The sequence below is a fragment of the Pseudophryne corroboree genome, chromosome 4, assembly GCF_028390025.1.
Source record: "Pseudophryne corroboree isolate aPseCor3 chromosome 4, aPseCor3.hap2, whole genome shotgun sequence".
Lineage (NCBI taxonomy): Eukaryota > Metazoa > Chordata > Amphibia > Anura > Myobatrachidae > Pseudophryne > Pseudophryne corroboree.
Window position 1 is genome coordinate 341,441,314 of NC_086447.1, and position 21,146 is coordinate 341,462,459.

Sequence of the window (21,146 nt, forward strand, 5' to 3'; positions counted from 1 at the left end):
GGTCAGATTTGGGTCTGACTCATAGTTTCAAGCTACTGTGACTGCTTTAGTGTCTTCTGCTGTAGTTGCATTTGCGACGTTGTGCTAATACTAGTGTCAGCCCTTTATCTGATTTACAAGCCAGCGTCTGACTGTGCAAGGACTGGGATGCCGGCTTTGTGCATCTTTAGACACAATGGGGGTAATTCCAAGTTGATCGCAGCAGGATTTTTTTTAGCAGTTGGGCAAAACCATGTGCACTGCACGGGAGGCAGATATAACATGTGCAGAGAGAGTTAGATTTGGGTGTGGTGAGTTAAATCTGCAATCTAAATTGCAGTGTAAAAATAAAGCAGCCAGCATTTACCCTGCACAGAAACAAAATAACCCACCAAAATCTAACTCTCTCTGCAAATGTTATATCTGCCCCCCCTGCAGTGCACATGGTTTTGCCCAACTGCTAAAAAATTTCCTGCTGCGATCAACTTGGAATTACCCCGCATGTTCCCTCTTGGTGCTCTTTAGATGCTACCATCAGATGCACCATGAAAGCTTGTTACCTGTTCTAAGCTAGATGCAGAGGTATGGCCTTCAATGTAAGCTATTAAACATCTGAGTTTGCAACTACTTCTGTGACACACCCATTCGATGGTACTCCCAGCCACCATTTAAGAACTCCTAATACCTTTCCAATACTGAGACCTTGCATCTGTGCTATATTTTAGTGACATAAAAGCATGCATAGTTGAAAAAATGTATCAAATTGGTCAAATATTGGCATTGTGTGTGACTTAGGGGTATATATACTAAAAGTGCGGGTTTATAGAATTAGAGATGTTGCCCCTAGCAACCAATCAGACTCTATTTATTATTTTCTAGAGAGTACTAGATAAATTAAAAGTAGAATCTGATTGGTTGCCATGGGCAACACCTCCACTTCTATAAATCCGTTCTTTAGTCAACATACCTCTGGCCCTTGATGCTGAGTGAGTGAAGATGTTTGCTATCTGTGATGCATCAAATCATATCACTGAGCAATTTGCAGGAAAAAAAATGAAACTGCTAAGAAAAATAATAATCCAGCTTTACAATGGGGGTCATTCCGAGTTGTTCGCTCGTTGCCGATTTTCGCTATGCTGCGATTTGTTGCTAACTGCGCATGCGCATGGTACGCAGAGCGCATGCGCTAAGTTATTTAACACAAAACTTAGTAGATTTGCTGGTGTTCGAGCGACGATTTTCAGACGCACTGCTGATCGGTGAATGATTGACAGGAAAGAGGCGTTTCTTGGTGGTAACTGAGCATTTTCCGGGAGTGTGCTAAAAAATGCAGGCGTGTCAGGGAAAAACGCAGGAGTGTCTGGAGAAAAATGGGGGAGTGGCTGGCCGAACACAGGGCGTGTTTGTGACGTCAAACCAGGAACTAAACGGACTGAGCTGATCGCAATCTGTGAGTAGGTCTGGAGCTACTCAGAAACTGCAAAGAATTATTTAGTAGCAGTTCTGATAATCTTTAGTTCGCAATTCTGCTAAGCTAAGATACACTCCCAGAGGGTGGCGGCCTAGCGTGTGCAATGCTGCTAAAAGCAGCTAGCGAGCGAACTCGGAATGACCCCCAATGTACAGTATAATCCATTTTTTTGTTGTTGCAAAGACTGCAATTGTGAACTCCCCTGGAGGTAAGGGAGCCTGCAGTGTCCACACGGGTGAGTATAGCAGGAATAAGCAAAATGTGGGTGACTTAAAATGAAGTCACCAGATCATGTCTATCTAATTACAATCACTAAAACGTGATCCTACTGTCACCCAAGTCAAATAAGCAATTACCAAAAAGTACATATATTTATATTCCAAGATAAGATGTAATTAATCATATAAAGGAGTTAACTGAAATTGGCCTAAACTCTTTAAACACATTTCATTATCTTGATGATGGAAATTATATTTCTTGTAATTGTTTTCCATTACTGATAAAATGTAATTATGCATCCCCAAGCATATTTATAACATTAATGGGAGATTCATAGACCATTTTCATTAAAGTAGAAAGCTCTCAGTATATGCTTTCTGTTTCAAGAGAGCTTGTCCATGGCAGATATACAGAGTGCAAGCTGATACTATACAGCAGTGGCGGATCCAGAGGAGGGGCACTCGGGCCCGTGCCCCCCCTGTCATTTGTTGCAGGTTTTTTTTTTAATTGGCCATAGCTCTGCTGCAATCTCCCCTTGACAGAGCCAGCGGGCACTAGGGCAGTAGTCCCAGCGCAGGAGGCCCGGCGGCTGTCTGCTGCCACCATACTGCTAATGTAGCAGACTAGGTGCATTGAAGTGCTGATGTGTGCGCGGACCCACTCATGGAGCCGTGGTAGTTTCAGGAGACCCGGCGGCTGCCTGCTGTCACAATACAGCGAGTGCTGTTGTGTGCCCGGTGCCGCGGACTGTTCTCGAGACTGGGGAGCACTACTGGAGTCTGCGGGAGTGGGCTCAGTGCTGGGGGAGACTTATCCTCTGTTCACCCCAGCCTACCGTCATTGTGCATAATAGAACTCCCGCCAGAGGGATCCACCTGTTATATCCTAGGGAAGGTGAGTGAGTCAGTGAGGTGTGTGTGTTTATGTATATGTGTTATATTATGCAAGATGACAATAGACTTTTTTGTATAAAAAAAAAATCTTTCTTTTTTTAATCTGTGCCCCTTTCCCTCCCCACTTATAGGTGTGTCATAGGGGCTCACATCACACTGACCCATATATCACCCTCTCCCTGTCACCTACTGCCAGTCTCCCTGGCATCCTTTCTCTGTCACCCACTGCCAATCAGTCACCCTCTCCCTGTCACTCACTGCCAGTCATCCTCTCCCTGTCACCCACTGCCAGTCATCCTCTCCCTGTCACCCACTGCCAGTCTCCCTGTCACCCACTGCCATTCACCCTCTCCCTGTCACCCACTGCAAGTCACCCTCCCCGACACCAACTGCCAGTCACTGTCCCTGCCACCCACTGCCAGTCACTCTATACCCAGTCACACACTACCAGTCATGTTCTCCCAGTCACCCTCTCTCCCACTGATTGTCACCCACTACCAGTCACTCTCCCTGTCACCCACTGCCAGTCACCCTCTCCGTCACCCACTGCCAGTCACTCTACCTATCACCCTCCCACTGTCACCCACTGCCAGTCACTCTCCGTCAACCATTAGCTGTCACCCACTGATAGTCACTCTCCCTGTCACCTACTGCAAGTCACTGGGGACACACCCCTTTTCTGGGAGTGCATGCGCTGAAGGTGCACGCAGATGTACTTGCCCCTTCCATGGTGGCCCCTCCCCTGTCATTTTCTTCTGGATCCGTCCCGCTGTACAGTATTACAGTAAGGTGTAGTTAAGCTCTGCGGCTAATTGAATCTATCTCTATGTCTGCACTCTGCATAGAGTATGTCCCCCTATATCCAGTGGTGGGATTCAAATAAATTAACAACAGGTTCTATGTCCTAATGACCATTTTAAGTATACCGAAAGGTAGTTTAATAATTCATGTATTTAATACTCAAATAACACCCATTATGCGTTATGCCACACACTGTAACGCCAATTACATATTATGATACACACAGTTTTGACCTGACACCATTTTATGCCCACACACAATAATGCCACTTACATTGCTAGGGGTCTCCTGTGCGTTGCCAGGGGTTTCATGCGCGTTGCTAGGGGTCTCCTGTGCATTGCCAGGGGTTTCATGCGCATTGCTAGGGGTCTCCTGTGCGTTGCCAGGGGTTTCATACGTGTTGCTAGGGGTCTCCTGTGCGTTGCCAGGGGTTTCATACGTGTTGCTAGGGGGTCTCCTGTGCATTGCCAGGGCTTTCCTGTGTATTGCCAGGTATCTCCTGGCCGCTGCATCAGTAAAGTTAGGGAGGGTGGGTGCGGGCATCAGTGGTTACTGCTAGCCCCCGCAGCCCCCGCAGTAGATTGAGACGCGCTGGGTGCTGTGGAAACGCTTCTGTACCATAGTAGTGTAAAAAAAACACCCTCTTAAAATGCCCGCCGCCGAGGAGATAGGCGCTAGAGGTCAAATGTGACCTCTAGCGTCTGTCTCCTCCTAGGCGGCAGCCATTTTTGGTTGTTTTTTTTCCCATTGCTATGGTACAGAAGCGCTTCTGCAGCCCCCAGCGCATCTCAATCTACTGCGGGGGCTGCAAGGGCAGCGGTGGCAAGCTCTACTGGGGTAACGGAATCGGCGCCTATGCTGGTGGCGCTCATTACAAACGGTTCTCAGAACCATACCTAACATTAGGTATCGGTTCTGAAGAACCGGTGCGAACCGGCTGAATCCCACCACTGGTTTGTAGTCTGGATCACTGGAGCCCCCTCCATCTGCCCAGGGCCCATACAGGTGTATGACCTGTACCCCCCTGATGGGGCCCTATCTGCATATGACGGTACCACCTCATGGTACTGTAGATGCAACAGCTGGACATAGCACAATGCAGCAGCCACAGTCTGACACTGACAGCTGGGAAACAGGCAGAGGATCCTTCCAGGCTTTGGGGTCTATTTACTAAATCCGATGGAGATAAAGTCCCAGCCAATCGGCTCCTAACTGACATGTCACAGGCTGGGTTTGAAAAATGACAGCTAGGAGCCAATTGTTTGGGACTTTTATCTCTGCCAGATTTATCTCCATCCAAGGCTTAGTAAATAGACCTCTTTATCTGGTATATGCATACATATTGTAATGCTGCAGAAGTGTAGTTGCCCGGAGGTTACAGCACACCCTGCACCCCAGCCTGCCACTCTGGATGAACGTTGGTAATGTAGTAACGTGGGTGCTGGTGGGGTGTTTTAATGTAATGTGAATGGAGCATGTTTTACAATTTACAGATGGGAACATTGAGGAGCATGTTTAACAACTATAGACATAATGTGATTCATACAGATACAGGCAGTGGTGGGATTCAGCCGGTTCGCACCGGTTCTTCAGAACCGATACCTAATGTTAGGTATGGTTCTGAGAACCGTTTGCTAATGAGCGCCACCAGCATAGGCGCCGATTCCATTACCCCAGTAGAGCTTGCCCCCGCTGCCCCCGCAGCCCCCGCAGTAGATTGAGATGCGCTGGGGGCTGCAGAAGCGCTTCTGTACCATAGCAATGAAAAAAAAATACAAAATGGCCGCTGCCAAGGAAGAGACAGACGCTAGAGGTCACATTTGACCTCTAGCGCCTGTCTCCTCGGCGGCAGGCATTTTAAGAGGGTGTTTTTTGTACACTACTGTGGTACAGAAGCACTTCCACAGCCCCCAGCGCGTCTCAATCTATTGCGGGGGCTAGCAGTAACCACTGATGCCCGCACCCACCCTCCCTAACTTTACTGATGCAGCGGCCAGGAGATACCTGGCAATACACAGGAAAGCCCTGGCAACGCACAGGAGACCCCCTAGCAACACGTATGAAACCCCTGGCAATGCACGAGACCCCTAGCAACGCGCATGAAACCCCTGGCTACGCACAGGAGACCCCTAGCAATGTAAGTGGCATTATTGTGTGTGGGCATAAAATGGTGTCAGGCCATAACTGTGTGTATAATAATATGTAATTGGCGTTACAGTGTGTGGCATAACGCATAATGGGTGTTATTTGAGTATTAAATGCATGAATTATTAAACTACCTTTCGGTATACTTAAAATGGTCATTAGGACATAGAACCTGTTGTAAATTTATTTGAATCCCACCACTGCTACAAACTGCTTCTGTGAAGCAGTCACTGGGATCAATGGTGTCTGCTACAGGACCAGATTAGGATGAGGAACCAATCAGTGGCAGCTCCAGAGGTGGGGCTGCAGCGCAGTCCAAATTTCAAATACAGGAACCACACCTAATGTCATCTCAAACTAACTCACTGGCAGTTGGTGTGGCTCCTCTATTTGAAATTTGGACTGCTCTGCAGCCCCACCTCTGGAGCCACCACTGGAAACTATGCTGGAAAACACTTTCACAGACAGGTGCCTCCCTCAGGCCGCCCCACAAACTCAGCAGAGATTTCCTTCCAAGGGTCTGCAGTAGACCCGCCCTCAACTCTCTTCCTGTCTTCTCTCTTCCTCCCTGCTTCCATTAGCACCTCAGAGGAGTCCTGGCAATCTAACAACTGGCTGAGGAGCAGCAAACTACATAGGTTTTCCCAATCCCCTGCAGTCTCACTCACTCTCCTCCCTTTCCCTGCAGTCTCTCCCATTGTCCTCCTGTCATCTCCACCACTGTTCTCTGCAGCCTCTCTCTGTCCGCCCTGTCCCCTGTAGTCTCTCTTAAGGCACCTGAAGCATATTCCCGATAAATGACGGGTATCAGGGATAATTTAATAGTCCCTATTGGACAGGGCCGGTGCTAGTGTGTTCGGCGCCCTCCTGCAAAATATAAATTTTCGCCCTCCCATACTTTACATGCAGGGCCGGGGGGTTACTATGGTCTCTTGGGCCCCTGAGCTGCAGGAGATCCGTGCAAGCCTATGGATGTGAACTCTCTGCCCACACACACTATGTGCAGCGCTAGTTACGGCTCTGCACACAGACAGTGCCGTAACTAGACATTTTACCGCTGTGCATCGCCCCCGTATGTAAAATAGGGGCAGTGCACGCCGCGGGCACGCGCAAAAAATATAGGGGCATGGCTTCACGGGGAAGGGGTGTGGCCACAAAATAATACCAATTCATATTACATATTGTAGTAGTCTCCATTATTCAAACTACGCAGCACAGTAGCGCCACTACACCAAGTAGAGCCCCTTTTACACATTACGGCTCACAGATTCCCCTTTTTACACATTACGGCAGACAGCGTCCCCCTTTTTACACATTACAGCAGACAGCATCCCCTTTTTTACACATTACGGCAGACAACGTCCCCCTTTTTACACATTACGGCAGACAGCGTCCCCTTTTTACACATTATGGCGGACAGAGTCCCCTTTTTACACATTACGGCAGACTGCGTCCCCTTTTTACACATTACGGCAGACTGCGTCCCCTTTTTACACATTACGGCAGCCAGCACCCCCCTTTTTACACATTACGGCAGACAGCATCCCCCTTTTTACACATTACGGCAGACAGCATCCCCCTTTTTACACATTACGGCAGACAGCATCCCCCTTTTTACACATTACGGCGGACAAAATCCCCTTTTTACACATTACGGCAGCCAGCGCCACCCTTTTTACACATTACGGCAGACAGCATCCACTTTTTAAATACAAACAAACAAACACACACACACACACACACACACACACACACACACACACACACACACACACACACTTTCTCTCTCACACTCTTTATATATCCCCTTACCACAATCTTGCTGTCCAGATCTTCCACAGTCTGGTAGCCTGGTCCGTGTAGCTCCGCCACCTTGGTCCGTGTAGCTCCGTCCCCTTTCATCAGAACGAAAACTGACACTCCTCTCACTGTCACAGGGGACCAGTGGTGCAAGTAGAAAGAATGTCTTACGGGTACTATGTGCGTGACCGAGGCGCGCGCGCAAAAAAATGGGTGTGGCCAAATTCCACATGGGGCATGGCCAATGAAAATGGGGGCGTGATACACATATGGGGGGAGGGGCAGATACACGTATGACCCCGATAGTGCCAGATACACGTTGCCCCACATTGCCAGATATACATTGCCCCACAGTGAAAGATATACATTGCCCCACAGTGCCAGATACACATTGCCTCACAGTGACAGATATACATTGCCCCACAGTGCCAGATACACATTGCCTCACTGTGCCAGATACACAAATGCCCCCAGAGTGCCAGATACACAAATGTCCCCAGAGTGCCAGATACACATTGCCTCACAGTGCCAGATACACATTGCCCCCCAGTGCCAGATACATAAATGCCCCCACAGTGCCAGATATGCCCCAGTGCCAGATACAGAAATGCCCCCAGTGCCAGATACACAAGTATGCCCCCAGTGCCAGATATTCCCCCAGTGCCAGATACAGAAATGCCCCCAGTGCCAGATACACAAGTATGCCCCCATTGCCAGATATGCCCTCAGTGCCAGATATGCCCCAGTGCCAGATACACATGTCTCCGCAGTGCCAGATATGGCCACAGTGCCAGATACACATGTCCCCCCAGTGCCAGATATGCCCCCAGTGCCAGATACACATGTCCTTCCAGTGCCAGATATCCCCCCAGGGCCAGATATCCCCCAGTGCCAGGTACACAAGTCCCCCCAGTGCCAGATATGCTCCCAGTGCCAGGTATACATGCCCCCCAGTGCCAGATATCCCCCAGTGCCAGGTACACAAGTCCCCCAGTGCCAGATATGCTTCCAGTGCCAGGTACACAAGTTCCCCCAGTGCCAGATATGCTCCCAGTGCCAGGTATACATGCCCCCCCAGTGCCAGATATCCCCCAGTGCCAGGTATACATGCCCCCCCAATGCCAGATATCCCCCAGTGCCAGGTATACATGCCCCCCCAGTGCCAGATATGCTCCCAGTGCCAGGTATACATGCCCCCACAGTGCCAGATATCCCCCAGTGCCAGGTATACATGCCCCCCCAGTGCCAGATATCCCCCAGTTTCAGGTATGCATGCCCCCCCCCCCCCCCCCTGCTCACCGCTGCCGCTGCCATCCTGTCTGTGTGAGGGCTAAATTCTTAAGAGTACGCTGTACACACCCGTACCCGCCCACTTGCACCACTGCAGGGGACAGAGGAGAAGGAGTCATGCTGCCGGCGCTGCTGCGGCTGCCTGTCAGTGTGACAGGGCAGGCGCAGCAGCCAGCAGCAGGGGGGACAGGACGGCGCTTCAGCAGGGATGCAGAGCAGTGAAGGCGCCTCTCCTGCCCGGCACCTACCCGCACTGCATCCCTTTGTTGAGCGGGTAGCGCCGGGCCTGCTATTGGATACGTTAGCTGCTGTAAATGACTGCAGCTAATTGGATACTGGCCTAAAGCTTGCTGGGTGTAGTTCATCAAATCGACAGTATCTCAATGTTTAGGTCGACCACTATAGGTCGACAGTCACCATATCGACATGGATGAAAGGTCGACAGGGTTTCTAGGTCGACATGTGCTAGGTCGACAGGTTTAAAGGTCGACATGAGTTTTTTTTTTTGGTGTTGTTTTCTTCGTAAAGTGACTGTTTTCTTCGTAAAGTGACTGTGAACCCAGCTTCGCTCGCCATGCTTCAGGCAAGGTGCCTCGCTCCGCTACCGCTTCACTCGGCACAGATTACCGTTCCAATCGTAGTCCACGTGGATCGTTAAGTATGAAAAAATAAAAAAAAAGAAAAAAATGTGAAAAACTCATGTCGACCTTTAGACTTGTCGACCTAGCACATGTCGACCTAGAAACCCTGTCGACCTTCCATCCATGTCGACCTAGTGACTGTCGACCTATAGTGGTCGACCTAAAAATTGTCGACCTAGACAGTGTCGACCTTCAGACCGGATCCCAAGCTGGATACACACTATAAGATTTTCTGTCCAATCTTTCTGGTTGGAACGAAAATTTAGTAATGTACAGAATTGGAGCAAATGACAATTGCCCATTTGCCACCAAACACGAGAAACAGACAAAAATGGAAATTCAGACATATTGGTTTAATTCATTTGAGTTAACCAATTTATCTGAACGACCATTTTTGTCCATTTTCTGGTTCTTGGGAGCAAATGGTTGATCATTTGCTCCCATACATTACCAGATATTCACTTCAACCAGAAAGATTGGACAGATAATGGTGTGATGTATTGGTATCCGAGATCGCCGGAGGACCGGGTGTCGACCGATCCCGGACCATGCCTTGTAAGTGATTGCGCCTTTAAAAAAATGTCCAAGATCGCCAGCATCCCGCGTCTCTGATGATATCAGATGCCGTTACATCCCACCAATAGTATGTATCCAGCTTTAGTGTGACAATGTATCTAATACAATAAACAGCTGACCAGACTCAATGCATACTGTAACAGAAATATATGAATATAAAATTCCAACCAGGAGAAAGAAAACATTGTATAACATGATGTGATATTATTTATGGGGTGTGGTAATTATGTAAACAGGAAACAATTCCAGTAATTGTATTTTGTGGCTTTTGCCTGTTCTCCCTATACACTGGCCAGAAAATAATATGTTCCATTATGCAACCAAAATACTTTGGGGGTAATTCCAAGTTGATCGCAGCAGGAATTTTGTTAGCAGTTAGGCAAAACAATGTGCACTGCAGGGGAGGCAGATATAACATGTGCAGAAAGAGTTAGATTTGGGTGGGTTATTTTATTTCTGTGCAGGGTAAATAATACTGGCTGCTTTATTTTTACACTGCAAATTAGATTGCAGATTGAACACACCACACCCAAATCTAACTCTCTCTGCACATGTTAAATCTGCCTCCCCTGCAGTGCACATGGTTTTGCCCAACTGCTAACAAAATTCCTGCTGTGATCAACTTGGAATTACCCCCTTTATGTACAGTATGTGTCGTAAAAATATGGTGTGAAAATGGGTCTGGCTGTTAAAGTGCAAATACAAATCACCTTACAGTAATGGAGATATGAAACCAGATATGCTATAATAGGAAAAAGTCACAAAGATTAATAAACAAGTATTTCTATATGGGCTTACAGAAACCAATGTGGAACTAGCAGAATCCTCTCATTATGACACTAACAGCAGCTATCTCAGTAGAGAACATGGCGTAAGTGACTGATGAGCGTTTCATAAACTGTCAGACAGCGAGATTTAAGCTCTGAGTCTTATGACCATGACACTGAATTCTCAGTTGTCTGGGAGGCATACTGTATGCTGCCCTGGTAAACAATTTCTCATCATGTTTCTGTTCTGGCTGTGTTGGCAAGCATGGCAGAATGGCAATTGCCCCCTGGCCACACTAGCTTTTATAGATGAGAGCTGGCACAGACATATTTGAAAGGGCCTTTTTCAGTGCTGTAATAAGTACAGTCAGCAGTTCAGTCTGTGCATATGTTACCTACATGCTGCCTGTCAGTCTTCTGGATACCACTCTACAAGCACAATATTTTCTTAAGAGAAAAGTAACAGAGGAATGTGTCCTATGCGAGAGCTGTGTGAGCAAGAGGTGTGCATCTGCCTATAAGTGTACTTCTGATAGGTGATAACATTCCCTACATAGCAATGGTGAGTGACAGCAGGTGAGTGTGGAGTGACCTCACAGACAGCATGTCGATTGCCCATTCACTTCCAACATAATAATTATACTATCCTTTTTTTATTTGATCATTAATGTGCTTCTTTAAAGTCTCACATACGGTACAGTATGCTTAGTATAAGGCCATTTCCTAGATTTCAGTAATCATATTATAATGTATGCGACAAGCCTAAATGTCACTGGGGGTCAAGAAAGTCAACAAATACAGAGTTACAGAGTTTTTATTTTATTGCGGCTTTATGCTCCTGTGTTAAAGATATGCAGAAAGGGATTGATATACGGAAACCAGGCAGAAGTGCTCCTGGACTGTGTGCATTAGAAAATACATATATTCACCTGGGTTGTATGCATTTTGCTGCATCCATGCCGTACCTGTGCATTTGATTTGCTACTGGTCATCATCAGTGTGCACTGGAAGGACTGTCCAATTCTGCAAAACCTGCATTTCCGTCACCATTGTGAGAATGTGCCATTACAGTCCAGTTAGGCTCTTCTGTGGTAAGTGTAAATGTGATCCCAGTATGTGCACCCGCTCTGCACCTGCTGTACTTACATGCACAAGATCTGGAGCATACAAAGTGCAAGTGCACATAGATACACTCCATCAACAGCTCAACTAAGCATCAAGTCCAAAGGATCATAGGCAAGATGGTGCCAAATGGAGATGGTTTCTGGGGTCCATATAATGACTGTTACATATGAAATGGGGAGCAAACCTTAACTGAGGCATAGGGCCTGATTCAGAGGTGGATGCACTTAAAACATCGGATGCAAGTGCCCAATGTTTTAAATCTGTGCATACGACATACAGTAGACGCGCTGCACCATCCTCTCAATGGTTATCACTGCAGAACATAGATCGGATTTGCATAGCGATCCATGTAATTCGGATAGATGTTCCTGGTCAGTGATTGGGACTGACTTGCATAGGTGGGAATGTCAGGGAGGAGCCAGTGTCAGGGGCTGCCTTGGAAGATGCAGTTCCGCTGTCATTGGTGTCCATACACTGTCAGACATTCTGAGCAGCCATAGGGTCACTCTAATGTCCAATGGTGCAGCTGACGTCCACTCAATTGTGTGGCTATTTGCGCACCACAGCAGATTATGGCCGCAACAGGTTGGCACCTCAGTAGACATCCCATCAGCTGTGATACTAGCATAAATTCTCAGTAGCCACTGGGACGAAATTCATAGCCCCTACTGCATTAGCGCCCACCTCTGTATCAGGGCCATAGTCAAATAAATTCAAAAATGTGTTCTTATTTAAAGGGAAAGGTTATGATAACTGAAGTGTGCTGAGATTGTGCATGTTTAGTGTCAATAAACCAAGGTCTGTATGTTTCTCCTGATACTGTAAACTCCCAAATACCATCATTCTGCATCACATATGCGGACAGTCAGCATTTTCCACATATCAGTACATTTCTAGAAAAAGGTCAAGCACAATAACAACCTACTTAAAAGTTGGAAATATTTTCTGTTCAATTGTTACTGAAAGACCAGGATTTAATTAAATTCCTCCATTGGCATCAAAACTATTGAGTGGCCCATGGTCAATAAGAAATATCTCATTTAACATACTGTATCTATCTGATTCCAGCACTGTGGTATATTGTCATATTTAACATAATGGAAATAATGATTTCATTGGAGATGAATATAGGAAACCCCCAAGCAAAACCCCACGACTGTTATTGCCAACCTTGATTTCGCAATAAATGGACTTTGCCTTTAAGCTGTAAAGTCAACCAATTGCAGAGATCGGAAATCCTGCAGTAGAAGGCTTTCTTTAATTAGAATCTGCTGTGCTTTGTTCATTCTAATTACCTTACTTGTTACCATTCCTTGTTAAAGACTGAAACATTCCAGTAAATGGTAGCTTTATTCTTCCAAAGAGTCACTAAATGTAATGAGAGCAGTAACATTAGGAGGGAATGTTCTTATTTCTCTATGCAATCAATACTGTTGGAAAGAACGTTAGTTCCGCATGGGTGATGTAGCCAGTACAAAATGTCATGTTGACAAATTTTTCACAAAAATCAATAATATTTGTAAATAAAAATTAAACAAAACAGAAATTACATTAATATAGACTAAAGAATTCCGATAAACAATCATTTTCACCACCAATAAAACTATAAACACAATAGCAACACAATAGGGACACTATAAATATAAATACATCATAAGCATGGGTGAAATCTATATGAATGCATTTGATGATGCAGATGGAGTGAGTTTACTTGTGATAAATGGTGCAATTTCGCACCTACGAAGAGTCCAATAAGGCAGCACAGTTTATCCAATGATCGTCCACTGAGCTGGTGTCATTATTATGAATAATCCTTCTGTACTCAGCAATGGATTCAATCAAGTGTAGTAAAACATCCAGACATTTATATCTTTAGGCATCGGGCCTAATTTAATTAATGCAAGCTTGGGCATTTCTATTAACTTAAATTATTTATATTCTTAAGGATAATCCATATACTAAAGTATAATATTCCTGAAAAATTTCTTTGGCTTTCATTGCGGGAAACAAAAGTTGGGTCATTAAATTAGAAAAATATGTTATTGCCCATTAAAATGTAATAAGTAGAAAAGTAATTTCTCTCCATTTAGTACAGACAGATAGGTGAAGAGATATAATAGCTTAATGAATACATTTTTATAAGTGTTCTCCTTACTGAGTGTTGAATTCATACTTAGTAAGATTTCTCCATTTTAAGTCAAAGAGAGTTGGCAATTTTTAAAACACATTTAAAACCTATGGGAGCTGCACAAACTACAAGAACATAGTATATATTCAGGGTTAGGGCTCCTACATTTTAGGGAATTCTTACAGTTACGCAATCCACATGCATTCTGATATGATAGCATTAAATATGTTGTCAAACGATCTCACATTGGGTGTGGTAATAGGCCATGACCATGTTGTGATATAGGAAATTGTCAAGTAGAATTACAAGGGTGGTTCATTGAGTAAGGTAACAAGACCTCTCACATGTGTAATGTTCTCTATTTCATTCTAATTTCCTGCCAGGCCAGAGCAGGTCGACCACTGCTTCCCTTACAGCCATTAGACTGTGCCTTATATCAGTCATACTGTCCCAACATAAGTTGTAAGATGGCAGAGCTTCCAGAAACATGGTCAAACATTGAGGTGAGTAGTGTGCAGAGGTGTAACAAAGGTTCATGGTGCCTAGGGCAAAGAAAATTGTGCCCCATAAAAAATTCTTAAATGGATAGGACATGGTAGCCTTCTAGCCTTAGCAATTTTGATAACTCCTGCCACCAGCTGAAACTCAAATGTTAGGCCACTCAGTGCTACTTTTGAGCTGGAACACTCCGGAACACCATTCCTGAAGGTCTTTTGTAACACCAGGAATGGTGTTCCGGAACCTCCTGTGGCACATATGAAACACCCCCTTGTGTAGCATCTTCCAGGAGACTTGCCAAGCAAGAAGTGGTGTTGGCACCACCGTGCAGTGTCCGCCAGCTCACCCAACTACTGTAGTACTGTGAAGAAACTCAAAAGAAACTACTGCTCCCAGAAGACCTTGCTGCCCTTGTTGAGAACACCTTGGAATACCTGGTAATGCAGGTCTCACTTGATGCAAAGCAAAAAGCAGCAGTCCACTGGCATGATACAGGTACACCACCGATTTTCCGGCAACCGATGATCCGGAACCTCTTTTAATCCGGATTTGTCCGGATTAAAGGGGGTTAGGGACATCCTTTAATCCGGAACATTTTCTGCGCATGGGCGTAACACGCAATACGTGCAAGTGTCAGTGGGTATAGCTTCCACGGACACTGCAGGTGACACAGCAAGCATCAGTGGGGCTGTTATGGCGTCCAAGGTCACAGCAAGTACCACACATGGGCGGAAGACACAGCGCGCACAAGTGTCAGTGAGTACAGCTTCTGAGGGAACTGCAGGTGACACAGCAAGCATCAGTGGGGCTGTTATGGCGTCCAAGGTCACAGCAAGTACCTGACACCTGTTTTGCTTATAAACAGTTTTGCATACACTACTGTGTTTATTCATTAATTAATATTATACTGTAGCATATATTTTACTATTTATTGCTTTAGAAATGTTCTGAAGGTGCAAAATTAGTTTCCACCATTAATCCGGCAAAATCGATAATCCGGCACGGCACTGGAACCGAGGATGCCGGAAAAACGGTGGTGTACCTGTACTATTGGGGCCATTCACTGATTAATAGAATCCTTTCTTGTCTTTTCCTTCTCCCTCCTCCCCTTTAAATTTATTTAACCTGGGTTATATTGTTTCGTAGGTCTGAACTTACTTTAAATACCTAGAGCCTTTGATGCCTCCCCAGTGACCTGATTTGATTTCTGACACTGGATAGACTCCCCCTCCTTTCTTCCCCTATTCTTTTTTCTTCTATACTTTCTCTCTGTTTCTCAGTTCTTTCTCTGTCACTCTTCTTTATTAACTTTGATTTAGACAGTCTTTTATTGCAGTAATTACACTCTCATTAGATTATATTCCATCTATGTGTATACTTTTTTTTTCTGAGAATGAGATTGCCTACTTGATTGTATGTCATCTTATACAGACTGCTATTATTCATTTAATGCTCTGTTCAATTTGTTAGACAGTGGATCACTCTGCTGTCTGTCTCTGTTTCCAGGACTAGAGGCAGCTTCACTGCTCTAGTGTTTTCCCTCCTAGTGTCAGCTCAGTGCAGGAGGAGGTGCTTAGTGCACAATCTGAGAGAGTTCTTCCCGGGAGAGACAACTGCACTGATATGCAACTTGGTCTCCTGAGTGTGTGACCTTGTCTACCCCACAGCTGCACCCTGTGTGTATCCAGACACATCCTGTGTGTACTGAGATGCTGTGTTACCGCTGTACTGCTTCACATGTATACTGTGAGTTCCTGCTGCAGAACATCTTCTATATACTACAAGCTGTTATCTCTATCTGAATAAACCAATCATCCTGGTTAAGTGCCATTGTGTGGACTAACATCCCTATCCATCACCACAACACTCTGCCAACAGGTTATGGGCCCAGGACCCCAAGTCGGAAAGGCATTCTAAAACAGAGGTACATAAGAAATAAAAGTGCAGCTGATTAAAGGAGTATGTTTATTAAATATAGAGAAGAGTGTACAGTACAGGGTACAGCATGAACTTTACAAAGCTAAACGGCTCAGAGAATTACACAACGTGGAAATTCGCCATGGAGATGCAGATTAAGCAGAATAAGTTGCGGAAAGTCAAAATTCAGCCAGGAGCAGACCCAAACCCAGTTGAAGTGGATAGAGCCATTGGGGCGATATACTTGGCCATGGAACAACACGTCTACTCCATTATCAGTGGGAAAGTGTCAGCCAAAAACATGTTGGCAGCTCTGCAAATGGCGTATGAGCATAAATGTCTGATGAGAAGAATAAACTTGAGGCGTATGCTGTTTGGGCAAAAATTAAGTGCCTGTAAAGACATGAACGATTATATTGATAAAATACTGTCAATAGCTCAGCAGTTGGCATCTGTGGGGGCACAGGTGGATGACGAGGAAGTGGCGGTGGTGATGTAACAAAATCTGACACCAGAATTAAATTTCCTGGTAGTAGCTTTGAAGTCTAACAATACCAAGCTGACAACAAAAATTGTAAGAGCCAAGCTGCTGCAATTCCAAGAACATATTCCTATCGAGACACATGCTGAGGGTTCTGGCTTATTCACAAAAGGTACTAAGTCCAGAAAGCTCAAGTTCAAGTGGTTTATATGTCACAAGGTGGGGCACAAGGCCTCAGATTGCAGACTGAGAAATTGCAGTGGTACGCAGAAGAAGCGTGACAAACCAAATGAGTCAGCATTGAATGTAGCAGATAGTCACAAGAAGGATTGCTGGTACATGGACCCGGGGGCCACTAGGCATTTCAGTTGTAATCAGGAATGGTTCAATTCACTGACAGCATGTGAACCCATTACATTCGTGCTAGAATTGGGAAGCAATATCATTGCAATAATCGTTCTGGAGAAAAAGGGTTACAGAGTCCAGTTTCCATAGGGCAAATGTATGGTGCAAAATGAGAAAAGGACTGTAACTGCTTCATCAACCTGGTGCAACCAACTGTATGTCCTGGACACTGAGCAGTGTTCTGCAATGGCGGCCTCTGATTCAAACCTGCCGATGGAGCTGTGGCACAGGAGCCTAGGTCATCTGGGATATGACAATGTCCAGAAACTACTCGATGGAATGGCAACTGGAATCACCGTGTGTAATACTAAGAGACCTGTGTGTGAGAGTTGTATAAAAGGAAAGCAGACTTGCACCCCATTTCCTAAGTATACTAGTAAAGCAGAAATACCACTAGCCCTAGTACATACTGATGTATGTGGTCCGATGGAGATGGAATCAATGAGTGGCTACAGGTATTTTATAACATTTATTGATGATGCCACAAGGATGACACATGTATATTTTCTGAAAGCTAAAAGTGAAGTTGTCAATAAAATTGTGAAATACAATTTCCTGGTGGAGACTCAGACGGGTCTGAAATTAAAAGTCTAGAGATCCGACAATATTGGATAGTATGACAAGAGTTTTAGCACAGTTCCTGAAAAAATATGGCATACAGCATCAACTAACAATTGCTTACACGCCAGAACAAAACGGTGTGAGTGAGCGTACAAATCGTACAATTGTTGAGAGAGCACGGACTATGTTGTGTGACTCAGGCCTGGAGAAAAGTTTTTGGGCGGAAGCAGTGACTACTGCAAGTTAATTGAACTTGGTGTTTAGGTACGACTTTGGAAGTTTTCTGTGATGTCGAATGGGGATCATATGAGGATGACCGTCGTTCCTACACGGGATACGTGTTAATTTTGGCAGGTGCAGCCGTCAGCTGGGTGAGCAGAAAGCAACCCACTGTTGCCCTGTCCACCACTGAGGTGGAGTACATGGCACTTACAGAAACTGCAAAAGAAGCTTTATGGTTAAAGGAGACTTTATGTGAGCCTTCTTTATCACAGTGATACTATTAACATTGCATGTGTTAACAAGGGAGCAATTGATTTGTCTTCCAGCACCAAGCACTATGGATGGTCCAAACACATTGCCATTAGACATCACTTTATCCGTGAGTTAGTGGAAAATAAGTCTGTCAATGCGTAATACATAGCAAGCGCGAGCAATGCTGCTGATATGTTGACAAAGGGACTGTCATCACACTTGCTGAATATGTTCATGACTAAATGTGGACTGGAATAAATTTGAGAAATGTTGATTTGTTTTACTGTTTGCTTACCATGCTTTATTAATGTGTTTTCAGTTACAGGAAAACTTTAATGAGAAATGTTTTTGATAAAGTATTATGCACATGTATGTAACCGGAGACAGCCTTGAGCGAGGGGGGGGGGGGTGGGGTGTTAGACAGTGGACCACTCTGCTGTCTGTCTCCGTTCACAGCATTAGTGTTTTCCCTCCTAGTGTTAGCTCAGTGCAGGAGGAGATTCTTAGTGCACAGTCTGAGAGAGTTCTCCTGGGAGAGACAAACTGCACTGACGTGCAGCTTCTGCTCTCCAGGCAGTGGTGCAAATGCAGAATTTAGTAAGGGGGTTTCCACCGTGGAGTGAGTGTATGCATGTATACAGAGTATATATATATATATATATATATATACTCTGTATATATACATATACTGTGTGTATATATATATATATATATAAATACATATATACAGTATATATATATATATATATACACACATACATACATAGCACATGCATTCATACACACACAAACACACATACATACATATATACATATATAAACACACAAGCACACACACATACATACATACAAATTTCATATACAGTATACTTACATACAGTACCACCAGGGCATAGGAGGCGGGGGCAAACCAGCGGCACTGTGTGAGGACGGAGGGAGCTGCTGTGGCTGAGCATGCGCAGCCAGCAGCCCCCCCGGGACACTCTCTATACAGAGAGCTACATTGCTCTCTGCTGCAGTAGCGCCGCTATCGCGGCTCTTACTGAGACGGAGACACTACAGTCTCCGTCTCAAAAATAAAAAACTTGTCTCATCAGGGGGGTTTCCAGGTACTCGGAAACCCCCCCTGTGTGTGCAAGCGCCTGAGTGTGTCTTTGTCTACCCAGCAGCCCCACCCTGTGTGTATATAGTCGCATCCTGTGTGTACTGAGATGTTGTGTTAGCGCTGTACTGCTTCAAATGAGTTCCTGTTGCTGCAGAACATCTTCTATATACTACAAGCTGTTATCTCTGTTATCTGAATAAACCAATCATCCTGGTTAATTGTGGACTAACATCCCTATCCGACACCGCGACATTCTGCCACCACAATTCTCATTTTTTCTTTGTGATATGTCCCTCTTTATTGTGACTATGTATACAATTTTGTGCTTGAAAATCAATAAAAAACAGATTGAATAATAATTTTTTTTTACCTAACCTGGTAAAAGTATGGTGGACCAAAAGGTCTAGTTATTCCTTATAATTAAATAAGTATTTCAGAGACATATGGAGAAACTCAAACAAATACTACTATCACTCTGCCGTTTGATAGCTTTATGGCACATATATCTACTGCTGTGATAAACTTCTGTTTAATAAGCCATTTATTTCTGTGATATATATCTGTTGTTATGAAACTCGACTGCTATTGGAAAAACTGTATGATCGTTGATTTACTGATTACGCACATAGGACACATTGTGATTTAACCTAGTGATAGGTAGCACTGCAGGAGAAACTACTATATGTGTATCAAATCACACTGCTATTTTGTTAACAATGGTGGTCATTCCGAGTTGTTCGCTCGCTAGCAGTTTTTAGCAGCCGTGCATACGCTATGCCGCCTCCCACTGGGAGTGTATTTTAGCTTAGCAGAAGTGCGAGCGAAAGTATCGCAGAGCGGCTACAAAATAATTTTGTGCAGTTTCAGAGTAGCTTCAGACCTACTCAGCGCTTGCGATGACTTCAGACAATTCAGTTCCTGTTTTGACGTCACGAACACGCCCTGGGTTCGCCCAGCCACGCCTGCGTTTTTCCGAACACTCCCTGAAAATGGTCAGTACACACCCAGAAACGCCCTCTTCCTGTCAATCACTCTGCAGTCAGCAGTGCGACTGAAAAGCTTCGCTAGAACTTGTGTGAAACTACATCGCTCGTTGTAATAGAACATCGTGCGTGCACATTGCGCCGCATACGCATGCGCAGAGGTGCCGATTTTTTGCCTCATCGCTGCAAAGCGAACGAAATCAGCTAGCGATCAACTCGGAATGACCCCCCATGTCTCCGATCATTTACATGCTACAATATCAATAACTGACAATAACAGACTAAAAGAATCATCTTTCACTTGAAAACACTTTTTTCAGTTATCAATATATATCTAGATTTTGGGTGCTACTTGGCAACAGTATAGCACATATACTGATCTGAGTTTACATACTGTTATAGTCTCACATTATAAATACTCTGCCTTTATGTGTTTTGTTTTCTCTTTTAAAAACTTTTTAGATTTTTTGTTGTTGATTTGTTGATTTCTGCCCTATATGGTGTAGTACTACTCAATGAGCATTACTTTGATTTTATTATTGTAAAAATAAAAGTTAAGTTTTAATTTATTAATTATGAGTGTCCCCCAAAAAACGAGAGTACCTTTCCTATCTTTTTTTCCCCTGCTACTTGATATACAATTACTCTCCGGGATGCACCTCCACACGAGAGACCTCTGTCTAATAACAGTGACTTTCTATATTTGACTGAAATTGTGGCTATAGTATAACATTTTCAAATCACATATAACTCAGCTACATGGTTGTTTAACTTGTGCACAGATTACTCCCCTCCCCCCCTTTTCCCCTTCAACACTGTGGGGGCGTAATACGGTGTCGGGGCATTACTTTAAGGGCATAATATGGTGTTGGGCATTACTGTGGCAA

The 21,146-nt window shown here is 44.8% G+C and overlaps 1 long non-coding RNA gene across 1 annotated transcript in view; it reads left to right on the top strand.

Moving 5' to 3' along the window:
* Positions 1-2,099: 2,099 nt before the first annotated feature.
* Positions 2,100-21,146, top strand: part of LOC134911403 (uncharacterized) — a 49,688-nt gene continuing 30,641 nt past the window's right edge. Inside the window, exon 1 of the long non-coding RNA XR_010176540.1 lies at positions 2,100-2,563. This is a non-coding gene — a long non-coding RNA (uncharacterized LOC134911403). The remainder of the gene's footprint in view (positions 2,564-21,146) is intronic.